Source organism: Nannobrachium achirus (assembly GCF_963921795.1).
Source record: "Nannobrachium achirus genome assembly, chromosome: 2".
NCBI classification, from domain to species: domain Eukaryota; kingdom Metazoa; phylum Chordata; class Actinopteri; order Myctophiformes; family Myctophidae; genus Nannobrachium; species Nannobrachium achirus.
The window spans coordinates 37,827,950-37,835,449 of record NC_137811.1 but is presented as its reverse complement, the minus strand read 5'-3'; the positions used below and the strand labels follow the sequence as shown (position 1 = coordinate 37,835,449).

At 43.3% G+C, this 7,500-nt stretch overlaps 1 protein-coding gene across 1 annotated transcript in view; it reads left to right on the top strand.

The window, feature by feature from the left end:
* The window catches only part of satb1b (SATB homeobox 1b), a gene marked incomplete at its 3' end in the record, with an annotated part of 64,435 nt that overhangs the window by 7,391 nt on the left and 49,544 nt on the right, over nucleotides 1–7,500 (top strand). The gene's annotated exons all lie outside the window — the stretch shown is intronic.

Genomic DNA, 7,500 nt, shown 5'->3' with positions numbered 1-7,500 from the left:
CTCCACTAAAATGATATGAAAAATGTAGTTACTAGTTACTGTAGATTTTGATTATAATTACCAATCACTTCAGCCCTATACACATTTCAGCCATTTGAAAATCAGCAGATCTACAAGCTCGCAATGTGGTGATCTTGTAGATCTGCTATTTTCAAAAGATGTTTATGCATTTTGTTCATAGTAAAACTTATGAAATGGGACATTCTGCATAATGAGCACTTTCTACTTTTGGTACTTTAAGTACATTTTGAAACCAATACTTTTGTACCTTTACTCAAGTACATTTTGAATTCCGATCTTCTACTTGTGGCAGTGTATTTCTACATGGCAGTATTGGTCCTTTTACTTAAGTAAAACATTAGACTACTTTTCCCACCACTGGTAGCCAGGCTGTTAAAATCTGGAAATGTCTTGAATTGATTCATCCTATAAGAATGGTTACATACACTTCAGTTTAGAATTGATTCATCCTATAAGAATGGTACACTTCAGTTTAGCATCTAAGTGTTAATTACAGTCAGAGTTCCTGGGAGTGTGTTTTCTCCGTGCACGCATGCAGACAGAAGTCGATGCAGGCCACTGCAAGTCCCTTTCATATTTATTGAAAATCAATATCTGTCTTAAATTTCATTTTAACTGCCCTTAAACAGATCTTAAAGTGATAAAATGTCATTTTCTGAAACCTGCAGATGAGGGATACTCTACCATGACCTTTTCAAATGGCCAGATGTAACCATTGAAGAGGTCTTTGTTGTTGTTGTTGTTGTTTTTATCCATTTTATTTAGTATTATTTTGAATAGAATTGACAAAGCATTTAGCAGATGCTTTCAAATCGATCACAAGTAAGTAATATGAACCATAGTCAACTAGCAGTTCATTTAAGATTTTGATTGATTGAATATTTTATTAGACAAAAATGAAGAACAGTACAAGTGTAGTTAAAACAAAACAAAATGTAGTACAAGTACAGTTAAACACCCTGCCAAAAACGAACACCCCAAATAAGCCCTTTACGGTCTTGTTTACGTTTACGTTGGAGGTCCTTGGTATTCCTTGATAAATTAAGGCTGTCAAGTAATTTTCTATGCGAAATGGTACAAATGAAACCAGTCTATTTTAAGCTGATGGAGGTGGTCTATCGCTACTCTTCCACTGAGAATAATTCTAGATTGTGGTGTGAGTGGAGACACCTACCACTTGACAAAAATCTAGTTATTTGAAGCAGCAGCACACGATTAGGCACTAGATGCTGCACCTTCTTTATTGTAATTCAGACATCGCTACAATTACTTTTCCCTGAGAGGAAATAGAATGAAAATAAAACGTAGCGATTGTAGATTTACCTTCCAGCCACGAAAAACTAAATAGATGTATCACTGACTTATTAGCTGGTACCCCACAGATACCCTGTTGATCCATATCTATCTGTAGCTGCCTCCTATCAGGCAAATGACTTCTGTTTAATGTCTCTTGATAGGGTTTGATGTGGCCTGTTCTGCTCATAGAGTGTCAGCTTGTTCCTTTAACTGTTCTGCCGCCGTTGACAGTCCTCACCGTCATTGAAAGGGTTAATACCATGGCGCCGTTGACGGTGAGGACTGTGAATCTTACTGTATATACAGTAAAGATATTATTACTTACTTAATGTCCGCATCGGTAATGTCGGCGATTTGTTTACAACGCACGTTGGGCGTGCACGCGAAGTGAAGCTCCTCAATGTTAAGTCAATGGAGAGGACCATAAAGAAACTTCATTTAAACAAAATAGCCATTTTGAGACATTTTGCAGCAGATCTAAATGTAAACAAGGCACAAGGCAGGGCGCAGCCATCTTCCTCTTCTTGTCCCACACTGTCATGTGACTAGATGACGTAATCGTTGCCGTCAAGTGATAATCCAAAAAAACAAAAACAACCCCCTTCCAGCCCTTCAAAATAATAGCGGCGGCCTATGGAGGAAACTGCGTGGCACCGAGGCACCAAGCAACCTTCAGATTAAGAGGCACTAATTGTGTTAAAAGCTTACTGGGTTCCCTTTTCTATTAGCCACATTAGGTCATTGTTCCCACATTGCTGTGAAGCATCACTTCAGCAAACCATACTATGTGGACAGTAGGGGTGTAACGATATAGTCATATAGTAACTGAATCGAAAAATCGATTTTAATAGCAATGATATAGCCTACTATATCGTTATGCAAAAGCAAAATATCGTACCGCTTTGTATCGTATCGTTTTACAATGCAGATAATCGGTATCGAATCGTTTTGCATTGCAAATAATCGATTGTATGGAAACTAAGTATTTTGCTTTGTATTTAGCAAGAGGGAAAATAAAAAAGAGGGGTCTAATTCCTTTTTTTTTTACTAATTCCATTCCATATAGCTACTCTTGTTCTATCGATAAATGTGTGTAATCTCTGTGTTCATGTCAAGGTGCAGGTGTGTCCATTTGTGTTGAAATATAATGTCCATGTATTTGCTAGAGAATCTCAGTGTTTACTTATTTATACATTGACTCCGGCCTAACAATGGCTACTGTCTATGACGGTAGTCCCATATGACATGATGGACTGGACTATCTCCATATATAGTGTTCTCCACATCTCCATGTTTAGGCCCTATCGCTCACACCCTAGGTGGGGTTGGCGATAGGGCCTTTCTGTGTGGAGTTTGCATGTTCTCCCCGTGTCTCCTAGGGTTGATACCCTCACAAAAACATGAACAAACTCCCCCCAGAATGATAACAACTAGAATCGTCAGAGAAACGCTGTGGTTGGCCAGATAGTCAAGAATTGGCACGACCTCGCCCTTTAGGGCGAGGTCGCATGTCACCCTGAGGTCGCATTCCACCCTCAGGTGTCATACTAGTAATAGATTTTCCACGTTGACACGTTTCACAGAAAATTTCTTTGCTAAATAGTTTAAATCATAGAATCGTATCGCAATGAATATACCAATATCGTCCATGTATCGTATCGTCAACCATGTATCGTGATGCGTATCGTATTGCTATTAAATGTATCGTTACACCCCTAGTGGACAGTGATGTCACTGCCCCCCCCCAGGGGTATTTAATTGGCCACAGGTGAGAAGCTAGGAGGCATTCTGTCCCCTGGAGGCTGTTGGGTTCACTGAAAACACATGAATGGGGATGAAGGGGTGTGCCACAAGGCCGGAAATGATTGGCACCTTTTTATAGGATTAGTGTCACCTTAATATTCAGGAGCGTAATCCTTTATGGAAGAGCAAGGTTAAGCAGACGACAGAACCACAGAGAGAGAGAGAGAGAGAGAGAGAGAGAGAGAGAGAGAGAGAGAGAATTAGCCCACCTCTGAACAGGATTTAGAATAGAGAGGGAGGCGAGGGGGAGAGGCATGGGGAGGGGGGGGATGCTTTCTGAAACACTGCTTTTGTCCCAGGCCTTGTCAAACATTTAGTTTCATTCTTTTGTTGTGGGGAGTCATGCTTTTGTGTTTGGCCTACAAATGGCCCGAAGAGAGAGAGAGAGAGAGCAGGAGGGGGAAAGATGCCATAGAGGGAGACTTGGAGGGAGGGAGAGAGCGAGCGAGAGAGAGAGAGAGGGAGAGAGCCCACAGGCCCAGAGGAATATAATTTACTCTTATGAAGTAAGCTTAGACACTGAGCTAATAGCCTGGGGGAGAGACCACCATCACACTAAAACCAGTGTTGTTTTTGACAGCAAGTTTTTGATTTAGTTTTAGTCATAGTCTTTTGAATAAAATGTAATTTAGTTTTAGTCATAATTTAGTCACCTGAAAAGTTTTAGTTTTAGTCGACTAATATAAGATTTTAGGCGACTAAATCTACAGTTGATTTTATCAACTGAAATATATTTTGGCAGGCCTTGATGGCATCGTAATGACTGATTTTACAATTGGTTGTGTGCTGAAAATAGCCGATCTACAAGCTCACAACGCGTCGCAGCTATTTTCAGCATGCAACATCTGAGAGCAACCAAACATAAAATTACTTACTAGTCCCTCCCTAATGTTTTAGTAAAGTTTTTATTTTGTTGACGAAATTGTCAATATATTTAGTCTTCGTTTTAGTCATCACAGCTTAGTTTTTATTTAGTTTTTATCTCCTTTTCGTCAGTGAAAAAATCGCAGTCGACAAACATTTTTTTAGTCGACAAAATCAACACTGACTAAAACTTTGACTCTACCTCAATCAACCAGTCAGTTTTTCAGACCTCACATGGGAGGTCTGTTGGGATACTCACTAGCTTAGCCCCCCCCCCCCCCCCCCCCCTCCACCTCTTCCACGGGAACTATGGCAACAAAGGACCCACCCCCCACCCCCCCACCCGCCCTTCGTACACAGCCATTTCTTCTGGCTGCCCCCACCCTCGTCTCCCACTGGGCAGCCCTTGATGGAACAGCTGCTGTGTTGCGTAGCAGCAAATAGCCATCAAAATGCCATCTTTTGCAAGGCCTTCGCCACTATACGCCTGCCACAAGCAGAGGCAGGAGAGGCTGTGTGCGCGTGCGTGTGCATGTGTGTGTGCATGTGTGCGTGTGTATATCGTCACTGTCGGGCAGAAACCTCGTATCTACAAGTTTCAGATGTGTATGTTATTTGTTAAAGTAAAGCCCGGCTTCATCACACAAGACTGTCGGACAAAACTAGTGAAAATAGCAGATATACAAGCACACAACGCCTCGCGAACGGTTTTGGACATACAAGGTTTCCACAAGGTTTCCACCAGACAACGGCGATATGTGCGTGCCGTGCATGCGTGTGTACGAGTGCATGTTGGTGATGATGGGGGGGGGGGGGGGGGGCAACCATTGGAGGTGGTGGAGACGGGCCATAATTGAGCTGTGTTGCATCTTGACGAGTAAAGAGGCACAGTGTAGAAATGGGTTACATTTCCTCCCCAGCTGATTCAAGCCATCAGGCAAAGTTGGAAGGGGAGAGGCTGTGTGTGTGTGCCCGTCCACATGCACGCAAACACGCGTGTGCGTGGGCCCATTCGAGAACGTGTACTTGTGTATCTGCACATGCGTGTGTGCGTGCGTGTGTAGGAGTGTGTATGTGTGTGTGTGTGTGTGTGACTGTAACGCTGCATGGTGGCTGGGTGCCTGCCTAGTGTGTCCCTAGTACTCTCTCTCCCTCTCTCTGTCCTTGTCTCTTCCTCTCTCTCCCATGACAGGGTGTGCAGTAGATGTTTGGGCCTGATAACGGTCCAGTGCCACTTCCTGGTCTTACTGATAAGCTCCCTATATGCTGCAGATGGCTATCACTTAAAGGCTCCCCACACACACACACACACACACACACACACACACACACACACACACACACACACACACACACACACACACACACACACACACTACCTGTTGACCAGAACTGGCACAGACTTGCCTTGGGCATGACGGAGGCAGCAGAGACTCTGGTTATCTGCCTGAGTTTGTGTGTTTGTCTGTGTGTTTGTGCGTGTGTGTGCGTTTGTGTGTGTGTGTGTGTGTGTGTGTGTGTGAGAGAGAGACAGACAGAGATACATAGAGAAACATGGACAGAGAGATGGGAAAAAAAGAGCCTGTGTGTTGTTTGTGTCATTGCTCTCATACACACTCATACAGTGCATGCATGCACGCACGCATGCATGCACTCACACACACACACACACACACACACACACACACACACACACACACACACACACACACACACACACACACACACGCACATGCACACACACACACACACACACACACACACACACACACACACACACACACACACACACACACACAGTAAATCCTACACACACACACACACACACACACACACACGCACACACACACACGCACACACACACACACACACACACACACACACACACACACACACACACACACACACACAGGGGCCCCTGTGAGAGGTGGAGTGATGTATTGAGGGAGAGGGCTGATTAATGAGGAACGTTTATTAGAACATCTGTGTCAAAGATGGCGGCGAGAGAGAGGGAGAAAGAGGAGAAGGCACCCTGGCAGCGTCTTGTTTGTTGCCTTACCCCAGATCTACCGTAAATAAAATATATGCCAGGCTGGAGGAGAGCAGTTTAATTATCACAGAGTTTTAAAAGGCAGAATTCCTGTGGTTTTTACATCTATTCCAACGCCACATTTTACACTTTTAGTTGTACCCCAGTGTCGCGCAACAAAAACAGCAGATCTATTATAGCTCATAATGCATGGCGCTGCGCTCTACATGGCTTGTAGATCTGCTATTTTTGGTGTGCGACATGACGCGCAAACAAGTATAAATCAGGGGTAAAGGCTCTTTATCTTGAGCGTCTAAGCAGGTGACATTGTTTGATTCAGTGGTGTGTTCTAGATAATCCAACTACTGGTCGTGGAGGTGCGCTACAGCGTTTTCAATGGATGAAATTGTTTGTAGAGGGCTGTGCTTGACCACGAAAAATGTCGGCAGGTCACACTACATATACTGTATAGCGTAACACGGTAGAACACACCACTGGTTTGATTCAGTCGTAATTGTTGAGATACCGTATCAGGATCACTTATTAGGAGCAATCCAAAAATCACAACCTCCATTCACATTACTGTTTGTACAGTAGCTCAATGAACCGCGTGAATGTGGGGCATGAGGATAGCTGACTGGATAGTGTGAAGACCTCATTAATCAGTATATATTATACTATACTATATAGGCCTACTACTGTAGTATACAGATGTGCCATTTCAAAAATTCACACGTCCTGCCTTTGGCAAGACAGTAGATTTTCAGGGCATTTGCAGAACATAGACCATAATATGACCTTTTCTGACTTTGAAGATTAAATCTACCTATGAAGGTGGATTCTGCTTTTCAATGGGAATGGAGTGGTTTCTTGCCATTTGTGAGTTTCTGCAAACATATGCTCCATTCTCCATAAAAATTTGAAAGGCAGAACAAGGAAAGAAACCTGTGGAGAAAATGCATTTGCTGGACATTTGCAGGAAAATATCAGCAAACACTGAAGAGTTGAAACGGCACATCTACACACAAACACACACACATATACTTCTTAATTTGTCTATTTCTGATACTGTTATCGTATCAATAACAGAGAAAGTGCTTCTTAGATAAAATTCAGATAATGTATAATGATGTAAATACATCATCGTAAATACATTATCTGAATTTAAGCCGTTGATCTGTTTAGGAATAGAGCTTGTAGATCTGCCATTTTATGACACGTATATTAAGGCTTTTATCCACAACCACGGTGGCCTTCATTCAGTTCAGTAAGCCTCTTCCTGGGGCTGCCCCTGGCTCACGTGCATGGCTTCCACGCAGAGGTCAGGAGTTCGAAGTTCAGAGTCAGGACTGTCGCCAAGACGTGCATCTTTCCCACCTGCTGCCTTCCTCTTTAGTTGAGGAGGGGCAGACCCCCCCCACTGCCTCACACTGTGTGTGTGCGTGCGTGCGCGCGTGTTCGCGTGTGTGGCGTGCCGCCTTGCTGCT